Consider the following 13,336-nt stretch of genomic DNA (forward strand, 5'->3'; position numbering starts at 1 on the left):
AGGTGAAAGATCTCTACAAGGAAAACTACAAAATACTGCTGAAAGAAATCATAGACCACACAAACAAATGGAAGCACATCCTATGCTCATGAATGGGTAGAATGAATACTGTGAAAATGACCATACTGCCAAAAGCAATATACAAGTTCAATGCAATTCCCATCAAAATACCATCATCATTCTTCACAGAACTAGAAAAAACAATCCCAAAATTCATATGGAACCAAAAAGAGCTTACATAGTCAAAGTCAGACTAAGCAAAAAGTATAAATCTGGAGGCATTACATTACCTGACTTCAAACTGTACTGTAAGGCTATAGTCACCAAAGTAGCATAGTACTGGTATAAAAATAGGTATGTAGACTAATGGAACAAGAATAGAGAACCCAGAAACAAAGCCAAATACTTATAGTCAACTGACCTTTGTCAAAAGCAAACAAAAACATAAAGTGGGGCAAGCACACCCTCTTCAACAAATGGCACTGGGATAACTGGCAAGCCACATGTAGAAGAATGAAACTAGATTCTCATCTCTCACCTTATACAAAAATCAACTCAACATGGATTAAGGACTTAAATTTAAGATCTGAAATTATAAAAATTCTGGAAGATAACATTGGAAAACCCTTCTAGACATTGGTTTAGGCAAATACTTCATAACCAAGAACCCAAAAGCAAATACAACAAAACCAGAAATAAATAGATGAGGCCTAATTATAAAGCTTCAGCACAGCGAAAAAATAATCAGTAGAGTAAACAGACAGACAACCCACAGAGCAGAGAAAAATCTTCACAATCTATACATCTGACAAAGGACTAATATCCAGAATCTACAAGGAACTCAAACAAATCAGCAAGAAAAAACCAAACAATCCCATCAAAAAATGTGCTAAGGACGTGAATAGACAATCCTCAAAAGAAGATATACAAATGGCCAAGAAACATATGAAAAAATGTTCAACATCACTAATGACCCAGGGAAATGCTAATCAAAACCACAATGTGATACCACCTTACCCCTGCAAGAATGACCATAATAAAAAAGTTAAAAAAAAAAATAAATGTTGGCATGAATGTGGTGAAGAGGGAACACTTTTACACTGTTGATGGGAATGTAAACTAGTACAATCACTATGGAAAACGATGTGGAGATTCCATAAAGAACTAAAAGTAGATCTACCATTTGATCCAGCAATCTCATTTCTGGGCATCTACCCAGAGGAAAAGAAGCCACTATGCAAAAGGATACTTGCACACACATGTTTATAGCAGCACAATTTGCAATTGCAAATATATGGAGCCAGCCCAAATGCCCAGCAATCAATGAGTGGGTAAAGAAAATGTGGTATATATATACCATGGAATACTACTCAGCCATAAAAAGAAATGAAATAATGGCATTTGCAGCAACCGGGATGGAATTGGAGACTTTTTTTTTCTTTTTTTTTTTAAGTTCTGGGATACATGTACAGAACACGTAGGTTTGTTACATAGGTATACATGGTGGTTTGGTGCACCCATCAACCCAGCAGCTACATTAGGTATTTCTCCTAATGCTATCCCTCCTCTAGCCCCCCACCCCCGACAGGCCCCAGTGTGTGATGTTCCCCTTTCTGTGTTCATGTGTTCTCATTGTTCAACTCCCACTTATAAGTGAGAACGTGTGGTGTTTGGTTTTCTGTTCCTGTGTTAGTTTGCTGAGAATGATGGTTTCCAGCTTCATCCATGTCCCTACAAAGACATAAACTCATCCTTTTTTATGGTTTCATAGTATTCCATGGTGTATATGTGCCACATTTTCTTTTCTTTTCTTTTCTTTTCTTTTCTTTTTAGACGGAGTCTTGCTCTGTCACCCAGGCTGGAGTGCAGTGGCATGATCTTGGCTCACTGCAAGCTCCGCCTCCTGGGTTCACGCCATTCTCCTGCCTCAGCCTCCCAAGTAGCTGGGACTACAGGCACCTGTCAACAGCCCGGCTAATTTTTTTGTATTTTTAGTAGAGACGGGGTTTCACTGTGTTATCCAGGATGGTCTTGATCTCCTGAACTTGTGATCTGCTCACCTCAGCCACCCAAAGTGCTGGGATTACAGGCGTGAGCCACAGCACCCAGCCACCACATTTTCTTTATCCAGTCTATTACTGATGGGCATTTGGGTTGGTTCCAAGACTTTGTTATTGTGAACAGTCCTGCAATAAACATACGTGTACCTGTGTCTTTATAGTACAACGATTTATAATCCTTTGGGTATATATCCATAATGGGATTGCTGAGTCAAATGGTATTTCTGGTTCTAGATTCTTGAGAAATTGCCACACTGTCTTCCACAATGGTTGAACTCCCACCGACAGTGTAAAAGCTTTCCTATTTCTCCACATCCTCTCCAGCATCTGTTGTTTCCTGACTTTTTAGTGACCGCCATTCTAACTGGTGTGAGATGGTATCTCATGGTTTTGATTTGCATTTCTCTAATGACCAGTGATGTTGAGCTTTTTTTCATATGTATGTTGACCACATAAATGTCTTCTTTTGAGAAGTGTCTGTTCATATCCTTTGCCCACTTTTTGATGGGATTGTTTTTTTCTTGTAAATTTGTTTAAGTTCTTTGTAGATTTTGGATATTACTCCTTTGTCAGATGGATAGATTACAAAAATTTTCTCTCATTCAGTAGGCTCACTGTGATGATAATTTCTATTGCTATGCAGAAGCTCTTTAGTTTAATTAGATCTCATTTGTCAATTTTGACTTTTGTTGCCATTGCTTTTGGTGTTTTAGTCATGAAGCCTTTGCCCATGCCTATGTCCTGAATGATATTGCCTAGGTTTTCTTCTAGGGTTTTTAAGGTTTTAGGTCTTATGTTTAAGTCCTTAAGCCATCTTGAGTTAATTTTTGTATAAGGTGTGAGGAAGGGGTCCAGTTTCAGTTTCCTGCATATGGCTAGGCACTTTTCCCAACACTATTTATTACATATGGAATCCTTTCCCCATTGCTTGTTTTTGTAAGGTTTGTCAAAGATCCAGATGGTTGTAGATGTGTGGCATTATTTCTGAGGCCTCTGTTCTGTTCCATTGGAGAAGACCATTATTCTAAGTGAAGCAACTTAGGAATGGAAAGCCAAACATTGTGTGTTCTCATTCATAAGTGGGAGCTAATCTGTGAGGATGTGAAGGTGTAAGAAAGATACAATGGACTTTGGAGACTTGGTGGTAAGGGCGGGAGGGGGTTGAGGGATACAATACTACACATTGGGTACAGTGTACACTGCTTGGGTGACGGGTTCACCAAAATCTCAGAAATTACCATTAAAGAATGTACTCATGTAACCAAACACCACCTGTTCCCCAAAAACCTATTGAAGTAAAAAAAAAAAAAATTCAGTCGTGCCCTGTCCAATATAACAATCACTATCCGCATGTATTATCAAGTACTTGAAATACGGAAAGTGAGAATTAACAAGTGCTATAAGTGTAAAATATTTTATAGTGTATTTGAAAGACTTAGTATGAAAAAGAGAATGTAAAATATTAATAGTTTAAACTATATATTATATGTTAAGATGATAATATTTCATGCATATTGGATTCAATGTCATTACAATTTCTTCTGTTTCTTTTTACTTATTGAAAAAAAAAAACTCCACTGTAAACTGATCTTACTTTCTGGGTTTGGGGAATGCTCTGAGGTCAGACTAGCTCACACGTTGGCTATAGTAAGGATAGCTTGGAGGGACTCTGGATAGACCAGTGCTACCTCAAGTGTGGTCTGTGAACTAGTTTGCAGTGACCTTAAGACAGAAACTGAGAGTAGGTATCTATAGAAACTTATGGCAAGTTAACATTGCCACAATATTTTTATTGGATTTTACAAAACTATCAGTCTGCAACAGATTAGAAATTTAAAAACAAATAAACAAAAACTTGGGTTCTTCACTATGGATAGTTTGGGAAGCATTGGGATAGACAAGTCTAATGATGCATTCACTGCCAATGTCTTCCATTAGTTCCCCTAACTTCTGTGAATCTGTGTTTCATAGTTAGTCATGCTCATCAAAAAAGAGAAGCTCTATAAGAGCTAGATTTAACCAATTCAGGATAATTCAAAGAATAAAAAACTGTACACCGGTCAAACAGTTATGCAGGTGTTCTAAGGCAAGCTGAGGGAGGACAGAAACCTTGCATGGGGCAGAAGGGTAAAAGTTCACTTGATCTTGATTTTCAGTATGAATACAGACCTTGAAAGCAGGGACTCATGATCCTTCTGACCTTTTGGGTTTCAAGCAGGAGATGTCAGAAAAGTGACTACAGGAATAACTGGCTTGTGGTGGTCAAGCATTCATAGCAACATCACTTTGTGAAAAAATGAAAATTAAAAAAAATATTGATAGGGAAAAAAAGAGCCTGAGTCTTTCACAGATGTAATTATCCAAGGCTGCTCTGCCTCCTGATGTAAGGTCATGTAGTAATGCTCACAATCATCAATGGTTATGAAGCTCCCCTATGCGTCAAGCTATTGAAGTCATTCATGTGCATTATTTAATTCTTACAATTCTTTTGAATAGGTATTATTGCAATATTCATTTTAAGAATAGGAAATTCAGACCAGTTAGTTTAATTAAATTGCACAAGATCACTCAGTGAGCAACTGGTGACATCCAGATTGGAGATTTAATCCCACATCTGCAACAAGAGTCTAGTTTTGATTCTTAACCCTAAACCCATACTGTTCCTCTCCCATCCATGTCTTATTTTTTCACCTATATAACTGGCTTTTATCATTCTAAAGAAACACCAAGGCAACTGAATCATAAAATAACAGAAGCAACATTGAACTTGGAGTTAGCATAACTGGATACCAGACCCAGATTTGTTACCAAATAACTGTATGATATTAAAGAGATAGAACCCAAATTTTCTCACCTTAAAGATAGTGATAACTATGCTGGTACCATTTATCTATTTCACGGAGTTCTTGAGAGGTTGAAATGAGGTAGTAACTGTGAAAATTCTTTGGCAACTGTAACGAGCTATTGACTTAAAGATGTTACCAATTGTTATCTCGGAAAACTGAGATGAGTATGTTCATCTCAGAAGAGATTCAAAATTACTAGATTCTTACAGCATTTTTGTGAAATAGACAGTAATTTTGACTAAGTAAACAATTCCAGACAAATATTTTTATAAGACCAGAATTACGCAATGATAATAGCCAGAGAAGATACATTCCCTGCCCTCAAAGAGTTTGTCAATCTGTTCAAGCAACACTACTTATATACAGCAAAACTGTAGAAAACAATACAAGATTGTGGAAATAACCAAGAACTGATGACATGGTACAGACTCAGAGGAGAAAAAATATAACTGAAAGGTGGAATGGTTAGGAAAGGCTTGATGAAAAAGGCAATCCTTGAGCATGAACTAGAAGAGAACTTAGAAATCAGCTCCCACCTTCTGCACACAGGAAATGGAAACTCAGATAATAGGAAATGATGTGCCCAAGGCCCCACTGCACTGTAGTGGAAAAGGCAGGATCATCTGATAACAAGGCTTCATTCTCATCACTTCTAGAGTTCTATTTTCTTTTTCTTTTTTTTTTTTTTTTGAGACGGAGCCTTGCAATGGTGCGATCTCTGCTCACTGCAACCTCTGCCTCCTGGGTTCAAGCAATTCTCCTGCCTCAGCCTTCCCAGTAGTTGGGATTACAGAGGTGCGCCACCATGCCCAGCTAATTTTTGTATTTTTAATAGGGATGTGGTTTCACTGTATCAGCCAGACTGGTCTCAAACTCCTGATCTCAAGTGATCCGCCCGCCTCAGCCTCCCAAAGTGCTGGGATTACAAGCGTCAGCCACCGCGCCCGGACCGTAGTTCTATTTTTCAAAGGAGCTAAGTTTAACCGAAGCAATGACGTCTCAATGTGGAGGTTTTTAGACAGGTTCTCCTCCTATGACAGAAGCTAGCCAGGCCTAAGGAGTTAAAATAGGGGGTTAATAAGAATAAGAATACAAACTTCCAATGCCCTACCAACTAAAACACTGTCTTTCAGACAAATTGTGTCCTATGGGAGTCTGTGGAAGCACACAGAGTCTCCAAGGGCTCCTGACAAAATATTGCCATGTACAATTCACAGCTACTCCAAATAGAGTGTCTGCCCTCGCCCACCCATGTCCAATGTCCAAATAGCAACCTTCTGCAAAAACAAGCTTTCAGGGCAATTTGCTGAACTCTCTAAATCTGAACATGAGGTCACAACTACAAATAACAACAACAACAACAACAACCATAATTGGAAAAGTATGGTCAAAACAAGGGCAGAGAGGAGACAAACATTGCTAATACTTGTACCGTCACAGATCTGGATGGTGTTTCTTGAAGGGAAGTTGAGGCTACTTCAAGGCAGTCCTGAGAGAATGAAGTGACAGAAATAGGACCTGCTTTGAGCAGCAAGGTGTCGCCTCTGGTTCAAAGCTTGCTTTCCAATGTTTAAACAATTTAAAAATGGATAAATAAATAGTTGCTGGATACCCTCCAGGCCAGACTGAATCCTTGACCATGGAACACCCTTATTTCTCCACCCAGGCCCTTGGCAGGCAAGAGAGAGTCCAGAGAGAATGCACTCACCTCTCCAGGGTGTCCAGCCAAATGGGCAAAAGATTATTGACAGAACCCTCTTCTGCTTGGGTTTTACTGTGTCAGGAGTCTACCACTTGTAAAATGTTCCCTCTAGATACAGCCCAAAGTGACTGCCATGCTGTGACCCTGTTCTTCCTAAAGCAAGATATTGGCAGATCAAAACATGTCACGGTAGAGAGAAATAAAAGAATGCAGCCATTTTTCCAGGGTTTCTGGCTGCTGCAGGAAGTCTGTGCCTAGTGATGATTGGAGGTTTCTATTCATTCTTTCACTTCTCAATGAAAATGCAGAACAATTCAAGATGTGGATACAGTTCCTTTTTTACTAAACACCTTACTGGCTTGGTAGCTCAGCTCTGGAAAGTTGAGAGCCTTATCAACCAACTTCACAGGGTTTGAGGTATGCCATTCCCTTCATCAATTTCATTTTCTTTTTTGCACAGTGAAAAGTCAAGCGTCCCACTTTGCCTGCCCTTCTCAAGCTACTACTTTGGATCTGGGTCTTACTATTGATCATGGTCTTAGATTGATTAGGTCAAGGAAGCTAATTACATAATTTTTTTTTTTCTGTTGTCGACTCCAATAAATTACTAGTAACTTCCTTGAACACAATCTGAAATATTCAGTTTCAACAGGAAAGAATTCTGCGATGGCCCAGTAATGCCTTCCATAGGCATGGTGTAGGGTACAAAAATAAAGGTATGGATGGGATACATCCTCCATCCCATGCTGTTGACCTTCCCTTGTCTTTTATGCATGGTCTCAGAGCTAAGTTACTGTAATAACAAGCTTTCAAAAACCACTGCTTTCAAAAACCACACAATAGAAGTATAGCGTATAGGTCTAAGCATGAGTACTGTCTGACTGTATCCATATTCACTGTCTACTAATAAATATTTGAAGGAGAGAGAGAGAGAAAGAGAGACAGAGAGAATGAATGCATACAGATCACATGTAGGTCAACCGTCTCAAAGAGTAGAATAGTATTCTGGTCTTGTATAACAGGGTTTTTGTGGTGAGCCCTTTTTATTTCTGTCCAGTTACTGGATCTGGTACCTCCTTTCCCAGGTCCTTTTCTCCCTGACTGGCTATGGATGGTATTAATAGCAGTGATATTAGTGGATTTTGTTTCCCTGCATATTCTTGTAAACTTCTCATTTCCCACTTTATGAGGATGTGTTTGACTCCAAATAACAGAAAATTTTGTTTTAAACAATAAGGAATTTATCACCTCATATAAATTTTAATTAATATTAATAAGAATTCTGGAGTTAGAACAGCTCCAGGATTGATTAACCTAGTGGCCCATCAGCATCATTAAGGATGCAGACTCTTTTCATTTTATTAAGGATACCTTTCCCAGGGTCCCCCAGCTATTCTTTTGTGTCTCATTAGCTGGATGGCATCACTTCTCTTCACCTAAGCCATTCAATGGCAAAGGGATTGGGATTATGATTGACTTGGACTTGGCTTAGGCACTGAGTCATTGTAGGGCACAGATAGTTTCCCCCCAAAAGAAAATCAGGGCTCTGCTAGCAAGGGAAATGGGAAATGGTTGTTGGGTAGGTGATGCCTGCAATAACAGAAGCATTTATTGCCATATATGATACAGTGGAAAATAAAAAGTGCTCGTATCTTTTGGTTTTGAAATTTTAAAAGCTTAGGCTGGTCATATACAAAATAGTTAGAAGACTATGAAATGAATAAAAGCAAAGTTTTCCCTACACCTGGAGACTAGTAAAGATTATCTGAGTGACGTGAAGATGAGAATGATAAAGGGAAGCCAGGGAGCTTAGGTATGCATGGTCTCCAAGGCCCCCCATGTTGTCTCTGTTTCCTCCCTCCCTCCTACCTCAGCCCAGGCAGAACCTCAGCAGGCAGGACTACTAAACACAGAGAGGGTGGGGGGATTCAGAAATATGGAAGCAGAGATTCCCACAGTTCCCACTGACGCTGAAGGAGTACGGTGTCCCACTTCCTATACCAGCAAGCACCCCAAAACCACAGCAACATGATCCAGTGAGTCAGTGGCTTTGAAGAGGCTTTGTGGTAGGAACAAGGTGGAACTGGAGATCAGAAGGTTCAAAATCTCAGCAGTGGCTAAATGATGATGATATCTCCATAATGCCTATGAGTGCCCCAATGCTCTATAAAAACCTCTCTCCAGATATGCTATGTAAGCTTATGTCTGCAGAATGAACAGGAGAGGAGTGGGCAAGGGAAAGAGTACTGGTGGAGGAAGTAGCATATTGCAAGGTCTAGAGAGTGAGGGAGAGTCTGGCAGTTTTGAAGACATGGAGAAGTATAGGTGCCAGGCTAAGTATGAGTTTGGGGAGAAGGTCAGGTGAAGGTCAAAGCACTTAGGGTAGCACCTGGCATACAGCATGCAATGCCAACTGTTGGTATTATTGTTTTTATTATTAATCCTAAGGACAATTGGAAGTCATTGAGGGAAGAAATCAGGGAAGCAACTGATGAGATTTCCATTTAAGATATTTTAAACGTCAGTTATTAAGGATGGTAACTTGGTGATTTACTGAGAGATGGAGAGGCAGATAAACCAATTGCTTCCCTATACTCTAAGAAAATTCTAGGTGGGTCTGGAAGGGAAGTAGACTTCCCTTTTCTGTAGGCACTAACATTAGTCCAGGGAGCCTAATACATATTCTGACACTTTTTTGTTTTTAATTTTAAGCTCTTGATCTAGAGAGTGTCTACTTGATCCTCCTTATTGAGGGAAGAAATCCACAAGCAGTTTCCCCTATGAATCTGCAGAAGGGAGGCCTTGGGCCAATTGATAAATAAGTGAACTTATTGTCCACTTGTCACAGGTTTGAAACTTGACAATGGGTTGTCTCCTGTGCACTGAGGGCATCTTCCCAGAGGTTTAACAGCACCTGGTTCCGGACAGAGGTCAGGCCTGTAGCCCCAATCAGATATCACTAAATGGTCTCCAGAGGCCTAGAAGACCATCATACCTAACATTGTGCCCCTCTAGCCTGTGGCATGTTGCCCTCTGAGCTGCTTTCCATATCACAGACAATGGTTTTAAAACCCCATGACTTCTCATATCATAGCAGGTGGATATGATAAGTCAGAAAGGACCATCGTCTCAGCAGGCAGGTGTATAATCCCTACATAGGCAATTTCATCTTATGGAAGAGGAGGAACTCTATAGATTTCTCTAGGTGTGTCTGTCTGGAAGTTACAAAAACAGGGCACATATTGAGAAAAATATTTTATGAAGAAAAGTGGAAAAAGCTTAAAGATGAGAGTAGAATAAGAAAAAACATAGTGGGTTTCTATTCTAAAGGAATAAAGACAAATTCCCTTGAATAAAATCAAGGTGACAAAGAAAAGTATCATGCAGACCAACCCAAATGTTTCTTTGAGATGTGTGACATTCAAGTCCCCAAATAAACAATGAAGTGAAAAAAGAAGGAAAGTCAGGAAGAGATGGCAGTCTCTGACAAAGTAGTCCATCTGAGACCTGCTTTAGATGGTGTTCATTTTCTTTTTAGGGTGGCTACATTCCTTTAGGACAGAAAACCAGGGGGGCTATAAATAAAGATATTTATATACACACATACACACACACACACACATATATATGTATATATACACATATATACACATTTATGTATCTCCTGTTGGTTCTGTTTCTCTGGAGAATCAGTACAGCCCTGATAACAGAGTCAATGCGTAAATCGTGTAGTTTGGGTCAGTGGTTAAGGATGTGGGTTCTAGAGCCAGATCCACCATTTACTGTCTACATGATCCTGAACAATTGAACTTCTCTAAGTCTTAGTATCCTGTTTTGGAAAAAAAAGAGAGAAGACAATAGAATCTACCTGTGTTTACTAGGAATATCTCTGCTGCAAATAATAAAACACAACTCAAAAAGGCAAAAGCCAGTGCTGCTGAAACTTTGATGGATGATAGGACTTAGGTCTTAAGTGGAGAAGAAAAAAGGTGGAAAGTGACTTTTTTTTGGGTCTATGTACCTGAAAAGTGTAGTTACACTTGCTTCAGGCACAGTTGGATCAAGTGTTTAAATAAGCATTTTCAGGAGTTTGTCTCTCAATTTTCAGGCTCTGGCTTCCTCTTCCTTGGCTTCTCAGACTTCCAAAAGCTCCAGAATCATACCTTCACAGTTTGAAAAGTACAGAGAAGAGAGAACATCTTTCCCAGTAGTTCCAGAAAAAGTCCTTTCATTGTTTTGGCTTTATTAGCTCTGGTTTGGATGGTGGTTCACTCTTGAATCAATCACAGGGCTCAGGGGAATGCAATACTTTCCTGCACCTGAAGCCAAAGCTGTGTGATTTTGTGCTCCAAACTCTCCAAATCCAAGGTGCCTTGAGGCATTTAGCCATTGCTGGCCAACAGAAGCCAGGCTTTGGTAAAAACAAATTGGACCTTTGAAGTTTTGGATTTAGTCTTTGCAGTGAGGTATTTTGCTTATTAAGTAGTTCCCATTAATGAAGTGTGTTTCCTGGGAGGTCTCCAGAACTATCTTTTTTTTTCCCTAATTGAAAGTTTTAATTAAGTTTAAATTAGACGACGTGACTATAACATGGGAGAAATAAAATAGGACAAATAAAAGAAAACCTACAGAGGAAATTAAACTGTTAAATGCATATTGGGCAGGATCCTGTGGGTGAGCTGGGATTAAATGGCTCATCTTTGAGAGGGACCTTGGCTCCTTGCTGTAAGTGAATGACCTTCTCCAATGCACTAAATGGTATCCTAATGGCCTAAAAGGCTTAATGCACCTCCCCAATTTATTCCTCACTGATCAGTGGGTCCACTGAGTATAATGCACTTCCCTGTATACTCAAAGTAAATGACTAGAAGATGAGAATGTAGAAAGAGTTATTAAACTTTAAACCAACATAAAGATTTATGTCACGAACTTTTCCTTTTTCACAATGTGTTTTCTGACAGACTTGATTTTAAAGACTATGAAACACTCTCAGCTTATTGTCTAAAGGCCTTTCCAGAAATATAAATTACTGGATAATAATCTAAGTCACTCAAGCATGTTGGAAAAATCTTTGCTCAGATACAATTTCAGAGGTTTTAGCTATGGGAAGCTCATTATTGGTACCAATGGTTAGATTTTTGTGATTATTATTTTTTTTTATTGTGACCTGTAGCATGACACATCAGTCACTGTGAGTCACAACGAATAGGAAAAGCAAACATGTTCATGATCGTCAAGCAAGTCTATTTGTCTTCTGGACTTTTAGAGAACAGTTCCTGGGTGCTGAGTCAACCATGTTGAGTGCTGATTCAAAGAGGATGACTGGTCCACTTGGCAAGGCCACTTTTATCCTCTTTTTTTTGCCAGTCACCCAGAAGAGTGTTTGAAAGTCACTGGCAGCGTTTATTTCCCTTGATGGATTCATTCAACTTTGGCAAGAGAAAATGTTTCTGTGTTGCCTGTGGTTGTAGTGCAAAACTCAGAGTGTATGCAAATAATTCAAAAATGGCTCATTGGAAGTTCTTATTGGATTGATTTTAGATATTAAAATGAAGGTAAGAATTTTTGTTTACTCGGAGTTTAGAAAAATGGGTGGAAACTTTAATTATTCAAATACAATTATTTATGAAATGAATACTTATTGAGTACCTGTTATGTGATGGGCATTATGCTAGGTACCAAAAATACTGTGGTAGGATAAAGTTTGATATAATATCCTCATGGAGCTTCCTGTTTAGTGAGAGAGTCATATTTAAAAATACACAAGTAAATCTATACTTTCTATTTGTGATAAGGGCTATGCATCAAATGAATAGAGTACTAGGGGAGAAGATAATAGAAACCTAATTTTGATGAGGAGGTTGGAAATACACACACACACACACACACACACACACACACACACACACATATATATGTATAAGACAAGAAGAAATGAGTTGTGTCCTAAAGGAACTTTAAATATTCCCTCTTGAAGTCCATGTTTAAGTGAATAAAGGCCTGAAGCAATCAGGGTACTTTAGGCATATAATTAACATTTCATGAATTGTTTTAACATTTGTAATTATTATTTAATAATCATGGAAATTACTAAAACGGATTAGGAAGGTCAAGTATGTTTTTGAAATTGATTACTTCCGCTTCCTTAAAAAAACCCAATACAATCAAGAATAAAATTTGTTTTTCTGCATCTATTCTTATTAAATGTAATTTTAATATCTTTTATCTGAGAGTAACATTTAATTTTGTATATTTAGGAAGAACTCAATCTGAATTAATACTGGTTCAATAGCTTGTACTTTTCTACACCTTACCGTTTATGCTCTATCAGCCTGTCATTTATTCTGCTGATCACCATCACCATGCCATTTATTTCACAAAAATTTATTGAGCACTGGATTAGTCAGCTTGAGCTGCCATAATAAAATGCCACAGACTGGATGACTTGACCAGCAGAAATGTATTTTCTCATATTGTAGAAGCCAGAAGTCTAAGATCAAGGTGCCATCAGCATTGGTTTTTGGTGAGATCTCTCTTCCTGGTGTGTAGGTGGCTGCCCCCTTTTGCTGTGTCCTTGTGTGGCCTCTCCTCTATGCATGACTGAGAGAAAGCAAGCTCTGGTATCTCTTTCTCTTCTTATAAGGACATCAGTCCTATTGGTAATTCCATAGGGCCCCAATAGGCCCCACTCTTATGACCTCATTTAACTTCAATTATCTCCTTAAAGT

This window comes from Theropithecus gelada, chromosome 6 (assembly GCF_003255815.1).
Source record: "Theropithecus gelada isolate Dixy chromosome 6, Tgel_1.0, whole genome shotgun sequence".
Classification (NCBI taxonomy): Eukaryota; Metazoa; Chordata; class Mammalia; order Primates; family Cercopithecidae; genus Theropithecus; species Theropithecus gelada.